The following is a 22,360-nucleotide window of genomic DNA, read 5'->3' on the forward strand; positions in this document are numbered from 1 at the left end:
TTTGTGACCCAAGATATGATCTATCCTGGAGAATGTTCCATGAGCACTTGAGAAAAATGTGTATTCTGTTGTTTTTGGATGGAGTGTCCTATAAATATCAATTACGTTCGTCTTGTTTAATGTATCATTTAAAGCTTGTGTTTCCTTATTTATTTTCATTTTGGATGATCTGTCCATTGGTGAAAGTGGGGTGTTAAAGTCCCCTACTATGAATGTGTTACTGTCGATTTCCCCTTTTATGGCTGTTAGTATTTGCCTTATGTATTGAGGTGCTCCTATGTTGGGTGCATAAATATTTACAATTGTTATATCTTCTTCTTGTATTGATCCCTTGATCATTATGTAGTGTTCTTCTTTGTCTCCTGTTATAGTCTTTATTTTAAAGTCTATTTTGTCTGATATGAGAATTGCTACTCCAGCTTTCTTTTGGTTTCCATTTGCATGGAATATCTTTTTCCATCCCCTTACTTTCAGTCTGTATGTGTCTCTAGGTTTGAAGTGGGTCTCTTGTAGACAGGAAATATATGGGTCTTGTTTTTGTATCCATTCAGCCAATCTGTGTCTTTTGGTGGGAGCATTTAGTCCATTTACATTTAAGGTAATTATCGATATGTATGTTCCTATTCCCATTTTCTAAATTGTTTTGGGTTTGTTATTGTAGGTCTTCTCCTTCTTTTGTGTTTCTTGCCTAGAGAAGTTCCTTTAGCAGTTGTTGTAAATATGGTTTGGTGGTGCTGAACCCTCTCAACTTTTGCTTGTCTGTAAAGATTTTAATTTCTCCATCAAATCTAAATGAGATCCTTGTGGGTAGAGTAATCTTGGTTGCAGGTTTTTCTCCTTCATCACTTTCAATATGTCCTGCCACTCCCTTCTGGCTTGCAGAGTTTCTGCTGAAAGATCAGCTGTTAACCTTATGGGGATTCCCTTGTGTGTTATTTGTTGTTTTTCCCTTGCTGCTTTTAATATGCTTTCTTTGTATTTAATTTTTGACTGTTTGATTAGTATGTGTCTTGGTGTATTTCTCCTTGGATTTATCCTGCATGGGACTCTCTGTGCTTCCTGGACTTGATTAACTATTTCCTTTCCCATATTAGGGAAGTTTTCAACCATAATCTCTTCAAATATTTTCTCAGTCCCTTTCTTTTTCTCTTCTTCTTCTGGAACCCCTATAATTCTAATGTTGGTGCATTTAATGTCCCAGAGGTCTCTGAGACTGTTCTCAGTTCTTTTCATTCTTTTTTCTTAATTCTGCTCTGCAGTAGTTATTTCCACTATTTTATCGTCCAGGTCACTTATCCGTTCTTCTGCCTCAGTTATTCTGCTTTTGATCCCATCTAGAGTATTTTTCATTTCACTTATTGTGTTGTTCCCCATTGCTTTTTTCATCTTTAGTTCTTCTAGGTCCTTGTTAAATGTTTCTTGCATTTTGTCTATTCTATTTCCAAGATTTTGGATCATTGTTACTATCATTATTCTGAATTCTTTTTCAGGTAGACTGCCTATTTCCTTTTCATTTGTTAGGTCTGGTGGGTTTTTATCTTGCTCCTTCATCTGCTGTGTGTTTTTCTGTCTTCTCATTTTGCTTATCTTACTGTGTTTGGGGTCTCCTTTTTGCAGGCTGCAGGTTCGTAGTTCCTGTTGTTTTGGGGGTCTGTCCCCAGTGGCTAACATTGGTTCAGTGGGTTGTGTAGGCTTCCTGGTGGAGGGGACTAGTGCCTGTGTTCTGGTGGATGAGGCTGGATCTTGTCTGTCTGGTGGGCAGGTCTGGTGGTGTGTTTTGGGGTGTCTGTGGACTTATTATGATTTTAGGCAGCCTCTCTGCTATTGGGTGGGGTTGTGTTCCTGTCTTGCTAGTTGTTTGGCATAGGGTGTCCAGCACTGTAGCTTGCTGGTTGTTGAGTGAAGCTAGGTGCTGGTGTTGAGATGGAGATCTCTGGGAGATTTTCACCATTTGATATTACATGGAGCTGGGAGGTCTCTTGTGGACCAGTGTCCTTAAGTTGGCTCTCCCACCTCAGAGGCACAGCACTGACTCCTGGCTGCAGCACCAAGAGCCTTTCATCCACACGGCTCAGAATAAAAGGGAGAAAAAGTGGAGAGAAAGAATTATTATAAGTAGGAAGAAAGAAAGGAAGGAAGGAAGAAAGAAGAAAAGAAGGAAAGAAAGAGGACGGAGGGAGGGAGGGAGGGATGGTGGGAGGAAGGAAGGAAGGAGGGAAGGAAGGAAAAAAGAAAGAAAGAAAGATAAAGTAAAATAAAATAGAGTAAAATATAATAAAGTTATTAAATTAAAAAATTATTATTAAGAAAAAAATTTTTAAAAAACGGATGGACAGAACCTTAGGACAAATGGTGGAAGCAAAGCTATACAGACAAAATCTCACACAGAAGCATACACATACACACTCACAAAAAGAGGAAAAGGGGAAAAAATCATAAATCTTGCTCTGAAAGTCCACCTCCTCAATTTGGGATGACTTGTTGTCTATTCAGGTATTCCACAGATGCAGGGTACATCAAGTTGATTGTGGAGCTTTAATCCGCTGCTTCTGAGTCGGCTGGGAGGGATTTCCCTTTCTCTTCTTTGTTTGCACAGCTCCCGGGTTTTAGCTTTGGATTTGGCCCCGCCTCTGCGTGTAGGTCGCTGGAGGGCGTCTGTTTTTCGCTCAGACAGGACGGGGTTAAAGGAGCCGCTGATGCGGGGGCTCTGGCTCACTCAGGCCGGGGGGGAGGGAGGGGCACGGAGTGCGGGCGGGCCTGCGGCGGCAGAGGCCGGCATAACGTTGCACCAGCCTGAGGCGCGCTCTGCTTTCTCCCGGGGAAGTTGTCCCTGCATCCCGGGACCCTGGCAGTGGCGGGCTGCACAGGCTCCCTGGACGGGAGGTGTGGAGAGTGACCGGTGCTCGCACACAGGCTTCTTGGTGGCGGCAGCAGCGGCCTTAGCGTCTCATGCCCGTCTCTGGGGTCTGCGCTTTTAGCCGCGGCTCGCGCCCGTCTCTGGAGCTCCTTTAAGCAGCGCTCTTAATTCCCTCTCCTCGCGCACATTTTGGGAGGTCTGAGGTCTTCTGCCAGCGTTCAGTAGGTGTTCTGTAGGAGTTGTTCCACGTGTAGATGTATTTCTGGTGTATCTGTGGGGAGGAAGGTGATCTCCGCGTCTTACTCTTCCGCCATCTTCCCCTCCTGTGAAAGGTCAGGCCCCCATACCCCTCCTGGAAAACACCACAGGTGTACACGGGGCTCCCAGCTCCCAGCTCTTCGGAGGCAATCGTGCAGATTACCTGCTGGGTTAGGTGCCTCCAAGAAAGGGACACTCGTGGGGGAAGGCGGAGTGGGGTAGAGGGATCGGGGGACCCACTAGGAAGGAATGGGGACGAGGAGTGGAAACCGAAAGAGGAGTGATTGGAAGGGAGCAGACGGCGCGTGGATGCTGCTGGCAGGAGCCGGGGGCCCAGGGTAGCGGTGGTCCGAAAGGGGGTGGGGGTCCACACCGGGCACGGGACTGGCCGAAGCGGCCGAGGGAAGGAGGGGATCAAGGAGCACTCCGAGGCAGCGGGGACAAAGAGGACCGGAGAGGGAAGTGGGGCGCGGTGGGAAGAAGAGGGGCCCCGGAGAGGTGGAGGCCGCGGCGCGGGCAACGGGGTGGTCGAGGGCTGCGCGAGGCACGGGGTGAGCCGCGAGGGGCCGCGCTGGGCAGGGGCCAGTCCATGAAAATAACTTGTGCCATTTTAGCTGTTTGGAGTTCACGTCTAAAGCCTTTCTTCCAGGATAGGACCTTCACTTCCCTTAGCAAAATCAAAAGGCCCAAGGTCAGTCTTCCATAAAAACAGGTTATATTTTCCCCCATATCTCCACCTCTTGTAGCACAAAGAAATGCTAGAAGCTTTGACATGACAAAATTCTTCACTTGCATATTCTAAGTTTACTAATTTTCAGATATTATAAACAAAGCCTTTTTATCACAGGACTTGAACAAATGGAATTTGCAACTGCTTTGACTTAATACCTCCACAACTCAAAGAGATGGTGAACTGTGTTTTCCAAGGATCAGTCCTTAGGGCTCGAAATCAAAGTCCTCAGATTTCCTTTTCTCCTCTGCAAGACATTAGCTTTTCTCCAGCTCTTGCCCTAAGGTACAGCACACTGGCTGTGGTAGGAGGGTCACAGACTAGTCAGCTACACCTAAAGTAAATCCAGTTCACGTACATATATACACCCAGACCAGGAAAGTTGATGATGGAGTATGAATTCCCAAGTAAGGGGATAGGCACACAAATTTAAAAAAAAAAAAAAAAAAGGGAAACGAATGAGTCTGGAGAATGGGGAGGTTACAGTAACTCATAGTGGGAGGGGTAGGCTGTTTTCCTGGAAGATGGGTACTCGCAGTGACGATTTCCTCAGATGCTCCCTGCTATTGCCCTGAGAGCGAAGGAGGGGGAATCCCATTCTCCCTGATCCAGGAAGGGGTTGAGGTCTAGACAAGCAGATTGTGTTGACTCCAAGTGGGTTCAATCCAGTCTGGCACCCAGGGCCCAAACTGTTGTGTCCCCCCCAACTTCATGTGTAGCTAGAAGCACGTAGAAGAGAGAAGAGCCACCTGCAGAGGAAGGAGAGGTGATGGTGATGCTGAGGCTGCTCACTCTGGCGAAGGGGCATCTGCTAGCCATCCACGCAAGGTGAGGCACTGTAGTGGCTGCAGTGTGTGGATTCTTCCAGGAACCCCCAAAGCCACCAACCAGAGCTAGTTGGCCCTGAGAATGCGGACTCTATGGAGTCATGGAAGGAGATGCCTGCTTTGGGCCAAAGAAAGGGATTTAGCAAAGGAAGAACCTGGGGGCAGGTGATAGGGAGTGAGTTGTTATAAGCTGTGCTATTTCTCTCTTGCTGTCTTGTAACCCTCAGTGCTAGTAACTGGGGGAAGACATGCTATTTACATTTGTTTCTTTTACTTCACTGCAGCTCGTCACATTCCTGGAGTCATTGCAGAGCTCAGTAATTTTACAAGAAGAAGTGCTGCACACTGGTTAGAGGTTGAGATTCTGAGGTCTGCTGATCAAGGTTCAAATCCATACTCTAGCAAGCAGTAACTTGTATCAAGTGTGTGACCTCGATGAAATGCCTTAGCCCCTTTGTGTATTGATTTTCTTATCTATGTAATGAAGGCATAGCTAGTACCCACCTCAGAACCTTGAGGGAGGGGTGAATAGGCTAATAGACATAAAGAACTAGAACAGTGCCTGGTCCCTGTTAGGAACTCAAACAATATGTATAAGTTTTTACTTGTTAAAATTGGAGACTCTGGAGTAAAAAGGGCCTCATAAAAGAGTCTTCATTCACACAATAGACTGACAATGTGCTAGGCCATGGGCAAGGGTCTAGAAATACCAAAAATAATAACTACTCAATTCATGACTTTGTCAACATCTTCTTGGAACAGTTTACCATCTTAAGTTCCTTATCGTATGCTTTTTTCTTTACTGTTATTCTGGCAACAAAGCATTTATCGCAGTGAGTAAATTTAGATATTTTGTGTGATTTTTTTTTTCTTTTTTAATATCTATCTGTCTCTTGCACTGACTGTAGGCCTTCCAAGGGCAGGGACTGGGATCTGTATATTGCTGTATCCCCACTGTCCAACCCCAAATCACCTATGAGATGCTCAATGAATGTTTGAGTGGATAAATGAGCCAAGAGAAGTAACGAGGTATCACTTTCCAGAAGCTCTCATTAAAACGCAGCACAGGGGACGGAGACCGGTGGTGAGTGTTAAATAACTTACCACCAGCAGTCAAGACGTGCTTTCTGAGAGGAAACCACATGCTTCTCTGTTCTCCAAAAGATAACATGGAATCCCTGTTACCTCATCCTCAGGTTACTTTCTCATCTGAAACCAGGAAACGTGGTACCGTGGTAGACAAGCACGTTACCCTCAATTTAAATATTCAAGAGAGGACATGGGGGTACTATTTTAGTAGGCGATAAAGAGAGGAATTTATCTGAAATAAATGTACTCATTATACAGGGATGGCTGTTTACTGATTTCCAAAAATCTTTCTGCCAGTGTTGGTTTGAAAGGGAAAGGATCATGATGAAAGTAAGCACTCTATTTGTATTAGCTAGAGGTTGTGAATCAAAAGTTTTTAAAGATAAATTTCTCTGTACTTGATTCTCTTCCAAAAGGATGTCTGTTTCTCTTGTCCAGATTCACTGTCATGTTTGAGAAACACACTGAACAAGTTGAATCTCAACCAGTCAGGTCTAAGCTTTAGGACCAGCCAATGCTGAATTTACAATCGTGTACTCAGAAACCCCTGAATAATTGAACTAAAAAAAGACAGCAGCGTCCTGAATAACTGAATGGATTTTGCTGCATAAAATCAGTCTTCTCCAGCCCTGAAAAGTAGAATTGTTTTTACCTCTGGCGGGTGGAACTGTTGGCATAGTGGGCCACAGAGGGAAGCCTGTTGGGGCACTGGTACCAGCCGGTGGGGTGATTATGCTATCTGAAAGGTATGCGCCTGTGATTTCTTAATGATGGCTGCCTACTTGTTTAGTCCTGCAGGTAATCAAGGATGGTTACGGGTAAACGTGAGCCAGATCAATGAAGGATGGAGGAGGTGGGGATAGACAAGCACAGTGAGCCAGCAGAGCAAGGTGTGTCTCACACTGTCAGACCACGCTGGAGACTGAGTCACAAAAGCCAGAGGCTCAAAGGAGCCCTCCAACCTGGGGACTCAGGGCTGGAAGAAACCCCCAAGTTACTCCTTTGGCTGACTTCTGCTTTTGTAACACTGGAAAATTTGAAAAGGTAACTTTTCAGGAAGTGTTTCATTCATTCATTCATGTGTTTATGCTTTATTGAGCATAAAGTATGATCTTATATATATTAAGCATCATCTTCAATAACAATGGGCACCAGTTAACAAGCACCTTCTAGGTGCCAGGCACTGTGCAAAGTGAAAGTAGGTAGCATTATCACTGTTACAAGAGAAAACTGAGACTCAGAAAGGTTCAGTAGCTTACCTGTGATGACACAGCCAGGAGATGGCAGAGCTGGGACCCAAGTCTTTCTGATACCAGAGTCCTTGTTTCCTGCTTCACAATACACCGCCTTCCTCTTGAAGCTTTTCCTGAGGATTGCTAACTGATGATTACAAGTTCATTTGTTGGGAGGAGAAGAAGCAGGAGGAAGGAGAGGGAGGGAAAAGGGAGAGAGGAATTAGGAAGATGTGAGAACATGGACTAAAGACCAGGGAAACTCCGTGCCCCGTGTTGGGAATGATTTGCTTTTCTCTTTTCATTTTTTGCTACTTGTGCTCAAGAAAGAGCATTCAACTGGCACTGGAAAGAAGTCAGGTTTTTGTTTATTTAATCATTCTTAGTAAGACTTGATCTTAGCAGTCTTCATAAAGTTCAGGGGAATAATTCAGACGTGTGTTCTGATGAGTGACTTAGCCCTATCTTGGTGGGACGGGTCCGCCTTGTCCTCTAGACAGAAGTCATCTCATAGGTCCTGTGGTGTAGTGTAATTTTGAGTTGCAAACCTAGAGTCAGACTGTTCTGGAAGGCGCTGCCCCAGGTTCATTTAACAAAATGCTCCAGGAGGCTTGGATGGAGGTGACATCACTTATGACTCAGGAGCCATCTCGGTCTCACGGAAGATCCAAGGGCCCCCAGGCTGGAAACAGATGTGTGGGTGGTCCAGCTGAGCCTTAAAAACAAAAATGAGAGGGGTCTGTTCCTGACTGTTCAGACCCAACTGCGTTTATGAGGCTTGACACCTCAAATGCTTAGATGCTTTCACGTGTTAATTCATTTTACCCTCATGCCCACTCCAGGAGGCTGGGGTATTTCTCACATGTTATGAATGAAAGAAAACGACCTCAGAGAGGTGAAGCACCTCATTCATGGTCAGGAACCTTTTACTCAGGAACGCTGAAAACGTTAACCCGTTAACCCTCACATCCAGCCGCTTCTCCATTTCACAGACTGAGAGCCCCAGTAAGCCAACTGCGTCAACATGGAAGCATCCCTTAGACTGGGATTCTGAGTGCTTGTTCTACCCCCTCACCCCTGATCCAGCTGGAGGTGAGGAAAACAAAAGGGGTCATGTTCTGGGAACTCAAATGACTATGGAAATTGCAAATGGCATTTGAGAGAGACGATAAAGCAATCTATGCTTTACGTGGGGTCTGGGGAGCAGGCACACCCTTAACAAGGGTGCAAGTGGAGGGTCCCAGTCGGCCCCCTTTACCCCCTTCTTGGGCTCCTTCCAGCTCTGAGAGGAGGGGACTTGCCTGCCTGCCTTTGGACACCCAAGTGTGCACATCCAAGCTCTGTGCATGTGCCGCCCAAACAGCCACATCCTGGAAGTGGGCTGGGGCTAGGGCTGCCAGAAAGCATGCAAGATGCAGTTAAATTGGAATTTCAGATAAATAATGAAGAGCTTTTTAGCATTAAGCATGTCCTAAGTATTTCATGGGACATGTTTATACTAAAAAATTTGCTATATCTAAAATTCAAATTTAACTGGTCAGCCTGTATTTATTTGCTACATCTGGCAACTCCAGCCGGGACTCTCTGGTGAGGAAGCTTGAGGCCTAGGTATCCAGAGGTATCCTTACATCTAAAATGTAAGGAGGCCTGGGAGGGGGGAAAGGTGGGCCCTGGGTAGGCAGAGCTGCCCGGTTCCCCAGACTCCTTACCTCCTGGGAGGGGCCCGCTAAAGCCTGGGGCCCAGGGCAGGGATCCCTCTTGCCCAGATCTAAGAGCAGTACTGGTAGCAGGAGGCTTGGAAAGGAAGCACGTGAAACAGAGACCCGGGCCCCACTGTGAGCCTTGGGCAAAGTCACTATTTTTCTGAGCCTCAATTATCTGAACTGTGTAAAAAGGAGGCTTACGTGGATTCCTCTTTGTCAGAAACCTAGCCTGTGCTCAACACACAGTAGGTCTCAACACTGACAGCTTTCATTATCACCTTAAAGAGAGAGCAATACTAGGAAAATACTTTGAGCTCTTCTGCCTCCTGCTTTTTGTTGAGTTGATTCACCTCAGCTGAGCTGGGAAAAGGTATCAATGTTTTCTTTGCTTATACCTGGGTTAGGAGAAATCACTCTGCTCAATGTAGCAGCCAGTGAAAAAGACAGAGACTGGGGCTAAGTATTCCAGGAGAGGTGAGGGCTTGATCCGTTCCTCTCCCCCTGCTCTTCTCTCCCTCTCTATTCTTCATACCTGTCCCTGGGCTGTTGAGTAGGTGAGGCACTGTCCTTCCCAAGGCGGGTGGGAAAGGAGGGGGCACGGGGAGCAGAGCAGACACCTCCCCTGGCCCAAGGCGCTATGAAGTATTCACTCACTTACTTCACTGACTTGTCTTCCATCTTGGGAGGAGCCAGCCAGCCTTCGATGAGAATTTAAGCCCATGGTCGTAACTCAGGGCTGCAGGGGTGCACACAAAGGGGGCCCAAGCAAGCTAACCCTAAGGCCAAGTGCTGAGTGTTTGAAGAGAGATATAATTGAACTTGGAATGTCATGAAAGCTAAGACTCCTTTCTTAACTTCACAGTCTCATTCCTAACTACTACCCCATGGAATCTGACTCAGGATGTCTTTCTGCTTAAAAGTCCAGAGTAAGAAGTTGGGGGGCGCAGGTGTGAAGGCAAGCTGGCTCAGAGCCAAACTCAGGAGCTTCCTTTTTAACTCAGGTTCCTTTCTTTTGCAGGTTACAAAAGGGTTTAAAATGACTAGGGACTGAAACGACCTGGGGGTTGTTTAGGGGTTTTGGACTGTCCCTCGAACGAGGGTGGTTCTGCATTTCGGTGCAAGCAGATGAGACGGGGGTCCCGGGAAGAAGGGTTCTTTGGGTGGGAGTGGGGGTCACACCAGAGTGAAGATGGAGATCTGTCGGTTGAGGTAATAACACTTTCACCAGCCTCTTCTGCACCTCTGAGGGTCTCTCATAACCAAGTTTACAGCCTTTGCCCCTGAAAGACCATTGTGCTGATGGCCCCTCTGCCATAGACAGATAGATTCATGAGTCTTAACTTCATAAAAAGAAGCTTCTCGTCCCTTCCACTTCTCCTCCTTTCAGATCCACCCTCCTCCCAGAAGAAGGGATTCTTCCTTCAACATTTTTTCAGTAATAAAGAGAAGATAATGAAATAATAAAGTGTAGTTACCTCAGCCAGTAAAAACCACATGTCTTCAGAATCCACCACCACCTGCAGAGACATGTAACCGTTTTGCTTACCTGGTGGTAACACTGTGGGTTTTTGTGTTTTTTTTGCCCCCTATTCATATTAGGATCTATGAGAAATGGCTCCCTTAGATGATTACATGGCTTTTCAGCTTGAATGGGTTTTGAAATCAAGTAATTAAGCACCCACTACATGCAATAAAATAAGCACCATACAAATTACCAGTTCAATTCAGCAAATGTTTCTTGAGGGTCCACTAGGGAAGTGAGTAGCATCATGATCAAGAGTGCATCCTGACTCCACTACCTACTAGTTGTGAGACCTTGAGCAAATTATTTTAATCCCTTCGAGCCCAGCTCCCTTATAATGTGAGTTAGAGTACTACTTCACTGGGTTGTGGTGAGGATTCATTGAAGCAATATGACAAGCAGCCATCACAGTGCCTGGCGCTATTGTTCAATAAATTGGTCAAGGAAGCAAAGATGATCATATGGTCTCTGTCCTTTTAAGGAGCTCACTACCTCAAGTAAGAATAAAAGCAGAAAACTGCCGTCTCTCCTGGGAAAGAAATACACCACTGTGCTCAGTGGGTGTACTAGTAAGGGTTCTTCAAAGAAACAGAGCAACACACAAAAACAGAAACATAGATCAATGGAACAGGATGGAAAGCCCAGAGATAAACCCAGGCACATGTGGTCACCTTATCTTTGATAAAGGAGGCAAGAATATACAGTGGAGAAAGGACAGCCTCTTCAATAAGTGGTGCTGGGAACACTGGACAGATACATGTAAAAGAATGAGATTAGATCACTCCCTAACACCATACACAAAAATAAGCTCAAAATGGATTAAAGACCTAAATGTAAGGCCAGACACTATCAAACTCTTAGAGGAAAACATAGGCAGAACACTCTATGAAATACATCACAGCAAGATGCTTTTTGACCCACCTCCTACAGAAATGGAAATAAAAACAAAAATAAACAAATGGCACCTAATGACATTTAAAAGCTTTTGCACAGCAAAGGAAACCATAAACAAGACCAAAAGACAACCCTCAGAATGGGAGAAAATATTTGCAAACGAAGCAACTGACAAAGGATTAATCTCCAAAATATACACGCAGCTCATGCAGCTCAATATCATAAAAACTAACAACCCAATCCAAAAATGGGCAGAAGATCTAAATAGACATTTCTCCAAAGAAGATATACAGGACTGCCAACAAACACATGAACGAATGCTCAACATCACTAATCATTAGAGAAATGCAAATCAAAACTACAATGAGGTATCACCTCACACCAGTCAGAATGGCCATCATCAAAAAATCCACAAACAATAAATTCTGGAGAGGGTGTGGAGAAAAGGGAACCCTCTTGCACTGTTGGTGGGAATATAAATTGATACAGCCACTATGGAGAGCAGTATGGAGGTTCCTTAAAATACTAAAAATAGAACTACCATATGACCCAGCAATCCCACTACTGGGCATATACCCTGAGAAAACCATAATTCAAAAAGTCATGTACCACAATGTTCATTGCAGCACTATTTACAATAGCCAGGACATGGAAGCAACCTAAATGTCCATCAACAGATGAATGGATAAAGAAGATGTGGCACATATATACAATGGAATATTACTCAGCCATAAAAAGAAAGGAAATTGAGTTATTTGTAGTGAGGTGGATGGACCTAGAGACTGTCATACAGAGTGAAGTAAGTCAGAAAGAGAAAAACAAATACTGTATGCTAACACATATATATGGAATATCAAAAAAAAAAAAAAGGTTGTGAAGAACCCAGGGGCAGGACAGGAATAAAGACGCAGACGTAGAGAATGGACTTGAGGACACGGGGAGGAGGAAGGGTAAGCTGGGATGAAGTGAGAGAGTGGCATGGACATATATACACTACCAAATGTAAAATAGATAGCTAGTGGGAAGCAGCCACATAGCACAGGGAGATCAGCTCAGGTGCTTTGTGTCCACCTAGTGGGGTGGGATAGGGAAGGTGGGAGGGAGATGCGAGAGGGAGGGGATATGGGGATATATGTATATGTATAGCTGATTCACTTTGTTATACAGCAGAAACTAACACTACTGTAAAGCAATTATACTCCAATAAAGATGTTTTAAAAAAGAAAGGAAAAAGAATCAGAGCCACAGGAGATATATAGACATATAAGAGATATTTTATGAGGACTGGCTCATGCTATCAGAGAGGCTGAGAAGTCCCACGATCTGCTGTCTACAAACTGGAGGCCCAGGAAAGCAGGTGGTGTAGTCCCAGTCCAAACCTGAAGGCCTGAGAACCAGGGCAGCCAGTGGCGTAAGTCCTGGTCAGTCTGAGGGCGCAAGAACTGGGGGGAGCCCATGGTGTAAGATCCAGTCCAAGTCCGAAGTTTCAAGAACCAGGAGCACCAATGTCCAAAGGTGGGAGAGAATGGATGTCCCCGCTCAAGTAGACAGCAAATTCACCCTTCCTCTGCCTTTTTATTCTATCAGGTGGATTGGACAACGCCACCCACACTGGTGAAAGCAATCCTCTTTACTCCATCTACCTATTCAAATAAAACACCGTCACACACATACCCAGAAACTGTGTTTTACCAGCTACCTGGGCATTCCTTAGGCCAGTCAAGCTGACACATAAAATTCATCATCACGGGGGCCCGTGAGCCACTGAACTCAGCATAGGGGTGGGTGGAGGGAAGTTGGAGGAGTCTGGAGGGCCAAGCCAGGCCTTGAAAGTTTATTAGCCTGCACTGACTGAACAGGTTGAAAGAACAGGAAGAGCAGAGAGAAGTCATAAAATCAAGACTTCTAAAAAACGTGGTCACTGTATTTGTTGTTGTCTCATTTCTACAAATACCCAGTCCCCTCTAAGTGAAATCTAGTCGCCACTACTCCTATAGCTTACTCCTTCATTCTCCTCACGGTCTTCTCTAAATTCTAATGACCTACCAGTCTCGTTCACCAGACACATCTTCTGCCGTGAGCATCGTATCCACCATCCCCCATTCTGTGGGCTAAATTGACATCCCAATCCAGTAGTTCTGGCCCAGTTCTCAGCCAAGCCCCAGGAGATTTGATAATCTTTGTCCTTCTCCACAATCCCCACATGAGCTTGGCTAAAATACTAACTTTGCCTCAGTCTTCCTGTTTATAAATAGATGCATGGTTTCCTGGCCATTTAGACAAAAGCTACAAAGGCCTACAAAGTCCCAAGAAATGGGGCAGGAAAAAAAACAGAAGTATGGAGCAAAAGAAGAACGGCATCTGACTCAATTCGCTTGTGGGTTGCTGGGCTGATTTGATGACATCCAAGGTTGAATGCTTCCTATGGATCAACTGGAAGTAAGGAAATCCAGAGCTTGGGCTCCAGCAAGATGAATCTGCATGTGTTCAGAATTATCCTCCAAGTCAACAACTAACTGTAGCTGGTCCAGTAGGAGAAGCCAGCTCTCCTACAGGAAGGCCTCGGCCTCTAAGGCTGTGAGTGCAGGGAGGGGAAGGGACAGCGCGAGAGATGCCTGGTAACTCCTGCTTTGTGGTGGATGTGCTGAGGTTTTCCTCTCCTCACCACATCTGACTCTGGGATGCAACACCTGACAAGGGAAAGAACCTCCTTCTAAAAGGCTGCAAGAAACATCCTGAGGCTAATTAAAAACAGAATTTAGCTAAAGGAGAAGTAAAGTGGCTCAATGAATGGCTTTGTCATTTGCCAAAACCTTACTTCTTTGCTGCCTTCATTTAGTTAATTAGCCTTTCACTGTTGATCTGCTGCTGTCAACTAGGCAATGTATGCAAACCACATCTCTTAACTACAGCCGGATCCTCAGCCTTTGAAACATGCGAGGGAGGGGTGGTAACCAATCTACAAGCCAACTGCAAAATGAAAAGTTTCATTTCCCGTGCATAAGGTGCCAAGACCTTTCTTCAATAACCCAGCAGAGTTTTGTTTCTCTGCTGGTGGAATTTCAAATTAGCAGAAGCTTCCGTGGTTTCTTACAGACCTCCTTGGTTACAGACGAAAGGACTCCATTCCCACCCCTCCACCCCCCATTTTGCGTCTTTTCACTTCTCCTTCTATTGCTAAGCTTGCACTTACATTCTTTCAAGTTTCTGTGCACAATTTTTTAAAAACTATAAATTAGCACCTTCATTCCCTCATAGTTGGCATCTGCTGCATTTCAAGTGAGAATGCATTAAAATACCCTTTTCACGAAACTATCATTATCAAAAAAGCACATAAGCAGAATACTGACATCCTGGCTCCTTCATTTTCTGTGATTGTATGTATCATATTTCATAAATATGAGATACTGCTTATAAAACTATAGCATACTAAACAGTACACAATACTGTTTGTGGATACACATGTATATGAGTAGTAAAAATATTCAAACATGGGCTTCCCTGGTGGCGCAGTGGTTGAGAGTCCGCCTGCCGATGCAGGGGACACGGGTTCGTGCCCCGGTCCGGGAAGATCCCACATGCCGCGGAGCAGCTGGGCCCGTGAGCCATGGACGCTGAGCCTGCGCGTCTGGAGCCTGTGCTCCACAATGGGAGAGGCCATAACAGTGAGAGGCCCGCGTACCGCAAAAACAAAAAAAATTCAAACGTGCCTTGAAAATGATAAACATCACCTTCAGCAATTGAGAAGACCTTTGACCCAGGATAATTTTTCTAGCCAGGTTGTAAACATGCTTACACACACACACACACATTTACATGTGCACGCACATTCTCTCAATTTTGTTAGATATATGAACAAGGCATTCTGGAGTTTAATGTCTTAGACTTTTCGTTTTTCCTGTAAAAGAAAAGGAAGGCAGAGCAAGTAAGTTTGTTGCTGGTAAGGGTTGTCCACGACCTCACTTTTCGGGGGTTTTGACTGCCTTCCAGTAGCTCCCCATCCTCGGTTCATTTTGAGGTAGGCTCAGGCTTGGCTCGAGGCCAGTGTGACAGTCAAGGTCCGAGAAGTCTCTTCTTTCAGAGATTATTTCTCAGGTTTCTTTGTTTTATTGGTGGACTGGAGGAAGGACAGCAAGGAACCGGGAATAGGAAGGAGGGGGACCAAGCGGGAGTTTCTCAAGTCAAGCGGGGTGTCCTGCTGCTGCCCCAGCCCGCGAAGCTGTGCTCACATGGCCAAGCGGCCCGTGCAGGAGGGCTTAAATTAATCCGGTGAGTCTGGGCAGCTGAACTGATTCCTTTGAGAGGCTCCAAACCTCCGACGAGCACCCCTGACTAACAGTCCAGCCAAGGTGGTTTCGAAGAACATACGAACTCAGGGGGGAAAAAGGAAAGGAAAAAAAACCTAAACTATCAGGTTAAAATATGTGCCTTTATATAGCTATGGGCCAGACACCAAAATGAGTCTTTATAAGCTTTCAAGGAGACAATTAAACGAAGTGGGAACAAGTGAAGAACCAGATGATGATTTCAGCATTAGGGACAGCAGAAGGAGGGAGTGGTATCAGAAAGGGAGCCCTTAAGCCACCAGTGGGGGAGGAAGGAGACCAGATGGACCTCACCCCCAGGCCAGCCAGAGAAGCGCCCAGCCCCACACACCGCCCTCCTGTGAAGCACATGCATGCCGCCCTCGGATCCTGCCAGCCTTACGCCTGCCTTCAGCAGTGACGCAGAGACAGGGTACCAGCGTTGAACATCTTTGAAATTCTGCTTGGGTTCCAAATGAAAAATCGTTCTGCCTTCAAAGCCTAATGGAAATTTGGTAGAAACATGTGCTTTCCCCTTAGGTTCAAAAGAGAAATTAGTATCCTTCCCATTTCTTTGTGCATCTGTGTTTCCCTTTCTCAAGTGAAGAGGAGAAATTATGAGAGGCATCCTATAAAAATAGAAGGTAGGACAGAATAACAGTATTGCTTTTTTTTTTTTTTTTTTTTTTTGCAGTACGCAGGCCTCTCACTGTTGTGGCCTCTCCCGTTGCAAAGCGCAGGCTCAGCAGCCATGGTTCACGGGCCCAGCCGCTCCACGGCATGTGGTATCCTCCCGGACTGGGACACGAACCTGTGTCCCCTGCATCGGCAGGAGGACTCTCAACCACTGCGCCACCAGGGAAGCCCAGTATTGCTCCTTTATAAAAGCAACTATTTCTATATTTTCTTTGCAACAGAAAGTCTACCATAGTACAAGTTATACAAAAAAAAAAATCTGTGTTCTTGATAGGGAATCATCATAATTATTTACTCCCATTCCACTTTAAAATATTGTGTTGTTTGCAAGGCAAATGTCAGAAATGATGCCCATGAACCTTGGCAGGAGTTAACAGTAGGTGCAGATTACAGGGAATTTTCACATCCTAAATCATTTATTCCTATAGAGTTTTTCTTTTCTGATGAGAACATTTTAATTTTACCATAGGAAAAATAGAAAAAGATAGTTTATTGAACAGCAATCCTGTGTTAGGCCCTAGTAACACAGAAATGGTTAAAGACCTCACGGTCTGTGGTTCCTACCTAAAGGAGCTTGTATCCAGTAGTGGAAGAAAGGTAGGTGGAGAGGGGCAAAATGATTAGGTGTTATAACCAAGTTAGGTGATGAAGTTCTGTGGGGTATACCCGAAGGAGCAATTCTTTCTGTAGGATGAGACTGTGTGAAAGAAAACTACACCTAGATGATATTGGTGAAACCAGAAAGGTAAGGAAATCTCAGAGAAAAGTAACAAAGGCCAAGAGGAGTGGAAATCTGGTATCTTCCGGAAGCAGAAAGGAGTCCAATGTAGCTAGACTATAGAGATGGAGAGAGGTGTGGAATGGCTGAAGACGGGCTGGGAACGTGGATTTGCAGCCAGAAGGCAGTTCATCAAAGGTCTGGATTGCTGTGCGAAGGAAGGTGACTCCTAAGCGGTGGGGAGGGGAATAATCCGTTTAGAAAGAACACCCTGGTCTTCAGAAGTTGTGTTGGAAGGGAAAGGGATTTTGCAATAAGAAGCACTTGTACTGTGGCAGAGTTAGGGTGGACCAAAAACAGTGAGAGGTGAAGTCAGACTGGATCTAGTGAGAAGAAAGGAAAGGTGAGCTTAACAACAAAGTTCCTAACACAGTTACTTCCTAACTAAGTGGTTGGCTAAAATAGGAAATGCTAACATTCAACATTTACTATGTGTTGCTACGTGCCAGATCCATGCTAATTTAATTCTCACCACAACCTTATAGCGCAGGCACTATTATCATACCCATTTTACAGGTGAGGGAAATGAGGCAAAGAGAGCTTTAATAAAGAGCCTAAGGTTGCAGATTACTAAATGAGGCAGCCAGAATTTAAATGAAGGCCATCCAGTCCCCCAGACACTTTCTACATGTACACTCACGGAGGAGACACGGTATTTAAGGGAAAGAAGTGAGATCATGTATGTATGTAAATTTTGAGGTTGATGCAAGATATCAAGACAAATGCCCAATAAATAGTTGGAAAAATAGGCCTGGCATTGGAGAAAGATTCATTCAGCAAGTATTTGAGTGCTTATTATGTACCCAGCTCTGTGTCAGAGCTGGAGTTATGACGTCAAAATACTTAGCACCCATAATGCAAAGTACCTGTACATCAAATTTTATTGTTTTATTTTTTGGCTGCACTGCGTGGCTTGCAAGATCTTAGTTCCCCGACCACAGACTGAACCTGCACCCTTGGCAGTGAAAGCGCAGAGTCCTATCCACTAGACCGCCAGGGAATTCCGCCCCCTGCCTGTTTGTTTTTTTTTTGGCCGAGTATATCAAATTTTATTCAAGCTAATAATTTTCATCACAGACCTGAACACATACTCTTTAAAATAACTCAAAGATAACTCCTTCTATGAAATAAATAATTCACCCCTTCAGTACCTGTTTTTGCAATTTTGGTATGATGCCTATTGGCTTTCAATGAAAGCAGAACACCCTATAAATGTGTAAAAATTCAGTCAGGAAGAAAGGGTTCATTTTAATTTTATGAACCACTTAGCACACGTGTTGGGCTCAGGAAATAACAAAATAAATGTCTCCATCAGTTATGTTGATAGAACTTCATAGGAAGCCCACAGTAGTGAAGGGTTCCTCACAGGTAAGCAGAATGCAGATCTCCCTCCAGAAAAGAGGGAAGAAATTCAGTCAGGAAGTTGAAGGTCACTGGCAGGAAGGGAGCAGCCGCTGACTTTTGGTCTGCCCCAGTCTCTTGGCCTCAGCTGTACCATCTGCACAACCACCAGCCACTCCATTCACAAACACTTCTTAGACTTTGTGGCCTGGCAGAATTGCCCACGAGGGTTCCTTGCATTCCCACCAACCCCAACTAGAGCTCCCCAAGCACAGCTGCTGAGTGAAACCCGCTCTGGCTCAGCTTTTTAAAGGGGCTCGTGGCACCAGGATCCCTATCTGTTTCCAGGGAACACGGCTTTCCTGTAGTGTTTCCTGGTGCCCGATGACCGTTACCAGTGTACTGCATTATTATAAAATGAGATTCCTTTCACAGATAAACATTCGAGACAATTTATATCTTGAACTTACTTAGCCCCCTCTGCCAAGTACCTCAACTGACTTTCAAATATTATCTCATTAAATCTTCACAGATTTCTATATTGGAAACATTTTTCCTCAGTGGCATAAAAGGCAAAGGCATTTCCATGAATACATACCCTAGTTGAAGAGGGGTGGGATAGGGAGGGTGGGAGGGAGGGAGACGCAAGAGGGAGGAGATACGGAGACATATGTGTACGTATAGCTGATTCACTTTGTTATAAAGCAGAAACTGACACACCATTGTAAAGCAATTATACTCTAATAAAGATGTTAAAAAAAAATAAAAAGAAAGACATACCCTAGTTGAGAACTTTTACTGATCTATTCTTCTACTGGAGAATCAACAGATCATTTTCTTTTCAAGCAAATCCCATGGTGGTACCATTCTTGCTTCAGCAGCAGTGGACCCTCATCAGGAACTCTAATATAGTATGTCTTGCCTCTCCCACTGACCTCCATACATCTTACCTCCAACGGTTTTCCAGATTCAGAGCCTTTTCAGGTGACTCACAAAAAAACCAAGGGGCAACAGAGTGTAACGGTTAAGAGCGTGGGCTTGAAGTCAAACTCATTTACTGTGTAAACTTGGTCAAGCTTTCTAACATCTGTGAAACTTAGTGTCTTCATCTGTAAAATGGGAATAATAATAGTCCCTCCCAATATGCTCATGAGAGTTATTACATACCAAGTGCTTGGAGAATGCTTGCGCATGGCAAGCCCTCCATAAATAGTGCTTGATTAGATCCACCTGTCTGTCCATGTGTGTATGAAGCGAAGAGCCCAGAAGTGGATGTCAGAGGATCTGGATTCCAGACTCAGCTCTCTCACCAACTCGGTGTGTGTTCTTGACAAAGTCAAGCTCTCTGAGACTCAGTTTCTGATTCCTGATATGGACCGGATTGTTCTCAGCAGCTGGCTGCTTTGGGGGAGGTGGCTGCAGCTGGGGCCAGTGATGGATGCAATGGACCCTGGTGGGAGCTCCCACCCGTCCACGATGTGGATCTTACACCGCAGGAATGTTTGTCTTGCCTCAGGGACTTAATAGTTGTTGAAGAAAAATCCCCAGAAAGAAAGAGCATTTCTCTGGCTCTGCCTCACAAGTAGAATTCTGAGACTTCATATCCCCTCTTCTCAGGAACAAAATACTACCTAACTGCAGTAGTATGTACAACTGTATCGCTGGCATTTATTTTTCTGAGGCACCTACATGGCAGAGCTCCTATAGGGCCTTTATGGACAATAAAGGATCCACTAAACAGTTGTTTCCTCTGGAGATTTGCTCATGGTTCTATTCTTCCTGCCCCTGGTCTATCTCCCCCTCTCCTTCTGGAAGCTGCTCAATGGAGCCACAGCCTGCAGAGGCCAGGGAGCACAGCAGACACAGCACAGGCTCAGATCTGGCAATCCTGTGCTCAAGACAAAAACAATGAAGTATAGTCGACACTGGAGTTAGCCTGCCTGCCTATGAGTTACAAGAGCTGTGTGACCTTGGGCAAGGTGATTAACTTCTCTGATCCTGGGTTTTCTTCATGGGACAAAAACATGGATAATAAAGTATCTACCTAACCTGGTTAACTCAAAGATCAAATGAAATAGTGCATGTCGACACTTAGGATAGTGACTGGCACACAGTGAGTGCTCAATACAGTTCATCTGTGATTATACTTATCACAGCTCTGCCATTTTATAGCCATGAACTATGGACAGGTTACTTAAATGTCTTGAGTCTCAGTTTGCTCCTCTGTAATCTAGGGGACAGTAAATACTTTATAGGTTTATCATAAGGATTAAATGAGATAATCCATCTCAAGTGTCTTCACTACTACTAAGTACCGAGAAAATATCTGCTATTATCATTATTACTATGATGACTATTATATCTAATAGGAAATGAGGAAGTGGTGGTCACAGCACTTCAGCTGCCTCTCAACACTGACCTCTTGGAATCAGGAAATAGGCCTTACACAGACATAGACTGACCTCTAGATTCCCCTTCCAGTTCCACATTCGAATAAAAGAAAAAATGTGTGTTACAAAATTCCCTTAGCAACTCAGAAACTAAAAGTTACATCTACCAGTTGTCTTAGGTAGAGGTCCATTTCCAAATTTTGCTAAATAATGAGCACACTTCAGAAAGGATTTTAAACCAAATCAACACAAGAGAACAAAAGGAATTCTTGTTATGGTTATCCCAGCCCTTCTATGCATAGCATCATACTTAGTTCCCCATAGTAACCCTATGATGTAGATACAGAAAGGATCACTAACCCCATTTCCCAGGTGAGGAAACTGTGAACTGGAATAATCAACCAGGCTGCATAGTGGCAGAATCAGAATTAGAACTTGGCTAGCCTGGCCCACTGCTTCTTCCAAGCTATTCTGGAAGCTACCCTCTACCTGACTTAAGAAGTCCTACAGGTCTTCTCCTCAAAATGCTTAGTGGTTGATCTTTAGACTGTAGGTGACAATGAGCCCCCCATCTCATGCCCATGGCAGACATCACCAATCAATAGTGGCTCTTTTCTAATGAACCCCAGAAACTTTTTTTAACTCAGCCCACAGGAATCAATACCACACAATCAAATCTGGCAAGTGAAGTGAAACTTCTCTGTCACCTAGGCACTAGACCTTAAAGAATGAAAACTCAAATCCCTCCAACAGAGACCAGGCTGGTCATGGAAATAACTAAAATGGGTGGGATGTCAGTACCTATGAATACCTCATGTGAGTGTGCCGAACACAAGGGCATTGTCCTGGATGAAGGGGCAGCCAAGTCGCCTCCAGCTAATGTCTTCCCATGTTGAAGTGCATGTTCAACATTGCCTTATCTTCATATTTTTTTCAAAAAGAAAAGAGAAATCTGAAATCTGAGCATGTATCTCAAATCTCCCAATTTTTCAACACTATGCAGCCTAAACAAAATACATGTATGGGTCCCACACAGCTCACAGGCCATCAGTTTGTAGTCTCTGCCATAAACCAAGTCTTGAGATCCTTGCCTTTCTCTGAATTCTGAGCATCTGTGTAAGTTTCATGGCCTGATTTCCTGGAAGCACAGCTCTCACCTCGATTAATGAGATCCCTGAGATGTATCTGGACGAGCTACTCATATATGCAAGGCACCAGGTGGCTCCAGCGTTCACCTCCTCCAGACAGAAGGGTCAGGGCTAGTCTCTGTCCAGCGCAGCTGACGGTGAACAAGAAGATAGTGGAAAAGGAAAGGCCCTTGTTCCTTAACATTGACAAGGGAAGCCAGAGAGAGGGCCATGACCAAACTTTGGGAAAATCTCCAAGGTTACATTTTGTCTGAGAATTTCCTTTCCAATTCTCTCTCTTCCCAAACATCTTGCAGTCTTTGGTACTTCCTCCCAACAAGGTTTCCCAGATTTGCCCTCACTCTTATCTCTTTTTTGGCATCCCTTGTTGAAGGAGGACATAAGTCCAGTAAAATCTATTGTGAGTTTCCTCCTCTTCTCCCCAAACTTTTCGAACAGGTAAGATCAGGTTAAAGCCAACACCAAGGACAAATGGATCAAAAAGTTATCCATGGCTTTCTCCAAGTTGGGAGGCTATTATGATTTATATCCATTAAATATGTCCATATTTACCAAGTCTACTATCATTAACAACCCTCCCTTTTACAATAG

General features: G+C 44.7%; 1 long non-coding RNA gene across 1 annotated transcript in view; it reads right to left on the reverse strand.

Moving 5' to 3' along the window:
• Positions 1-7,082: 7,082 nt before the first annotated feature.
• Positions 7,083-22,360, reverse strand: part of LOC132597408 (uncharacterized) — a 54,588-nt gene continuing 39,310 nt past the window's right edge. Inside the window, exons 2-3 of the long non-coding RNA XR_009564181.2 lie at positions 10,172-10,213; positions 7,083-7,708 (exon numbers count right to left, since the gene is read on the reverse strand). This is a non-coding gene — a long non-coding RNA (uncharacterized lncRNA). The remainder of the gene's footprint in view (positions 7,709-10,171; positions 10,214-22,360) is intronic.

This window comes from Globicephala melas, chromosome 6, assembly GCF_963455315.2.
Source record: "Globicephala melas chromosome 6, mGloMel1.2, whole genome shotgun sequence".
In the NCBI taxonomy this organism is placed as follows: domain Eukaryota; kingdom Metazoa; phylum Chordata; class Mammalia; order Artiodactyla; family Delphinidae; genus Globicephala; species Globicephala melas.